Genomic DNA, 1,548 nt, shown 5'->3' with positions numbered 1-1,548 from the left:
AAAAAGACTATTTTTTTCCCATTTTGTTCTTTTGTTAACCTTGTATAAAATCAATTGACTGTAAATGTGCAGGTTTATTATTAGATTATCAATTTTTTGTTTGTTTATGTGTATTCTTATGCCAGGACTAAATCAAATTTAATGAGAAGTTTTTTCAGTCAGGTTGCATATTACCAAGCTGTCTTATGTCAGAATAAAAATAAAATGTAGTGGGATATCTTTAAGTTCACCTTTTGTGTCTCAAAGGATTCTGTAGCCAGCTTATACCTTACTTACTCTAAGACATTATGGGAAGTCAGGCTTATAAGACAGAGTTTATTTCTTTTTTTCTCCATTCAAACATTAGTCTCTTATCTAGTGCCTCCCTCTTTAGTTTCATTTTCAGTAAATTTTGGTCACAGGATCTGCTGACATAGTCTACCATTTAGTGCATTATGCTTTGCTAACTCATTATAATTCATAGAATTATCCATAGATGTTTACTATTCAGGAATGAGAAGTTTAAGTCAGAGCTGTCAGCTTTCCTCTGTGGAAATCAAGTGAAGTCATCATCTTTCAGTTCGCAGATCCTCTTTCCACCTGGTAGCTGGTTCTCTGATGTAGCACTGTGGCTAATTCTTTTCTTGGTGCAGATCCTGCATCCTCAGAAACCACAGTTCCCTGTATTGACCTCCTTTTACTGAAACAGAGATGCACAGCTCTGCTTTCTAGCTCAGCAGAGAATTCTTAGAATAAAAAAAATTAACTCATTTCAAGGAAAAATTTTAGGAGTGCAGCACTTAATAATCAGGTAATGCTTAGGCAATTTAACAGAGACAAATAGTAGATGAGTGTTTTGAATTTCAAATTTTCTGAGCCAAAGTGTGTGCTATAGAGAAGCATTGTGGTATAACATAGTGATGGGATGGTCTTAACTTTTCCGTACAAACAAGCTTGAAGTAAGGTAAAAGAGAAATTACATTGGATTTCTTAACACTCAAAGCACACTATGTTTATTTTACTTCTGTGAAGATTAAAAATAATTCCATTAAATACTAGATTGATTAATAAATACTTAAACCTTCTTCATTTAGAATTTTATTTAATAGAGATCAGGTAAATGTCTTATTTTGGTGATGTAACTAAATATTTCTAGTTGTTTTTTAAATTGTATGTCTTCTTGCTCCCTAGTTTATTTCCTAACTTGAGGGAAAATTCTAAAGAGACACCCTTGTCTTGTTATTAGAGTTTATAATTGAAGGGGGTTTCAGGAAAATTCCTCCTCACCACCTTATGTCTCTCTCCTGGTTATCTGCTGCTTCTCAATAATGATTGTCATCAATAAATCAATCCCAACATTTAGTAGATCCTACTTAAAGGACACTCTTTTCTGCTGCGTAAGTTATGTTTTCTGTTGTCTCTTTTTAAAACTTATTTTTCTATCAATTACCCAGAGTTCTGTGGCTTAAAAGAAAAAAAAATTAATTTGGTTCATGAATCTGAGGTTTGGAAAAAGCTTGGCCAGGAAAGCTTGTCTCTGCTCCCCTCAGCTTCCCTAGGAACAGCTGA

Source organism: Cebus imitator, unplaced genomic scaffold (assembly GCF_001604975.1).
Source record: "Cebus imitator isolate Cc_AM_T3 unplaced genomic scaffold, Cebus_imitator-1.0 Scaffold823, whole genome shotgun sequence".
Lineage (NCBI taxonomy): Eukaryota > Metazoa > Chordata > Mammalia > Primates > Cebidae > Cebus > Cebus imitator.
The sequence above is the reverse complement of the archived record's forward strand: the minus strand, read 5'-3'. Positions refer to the sequence as shown.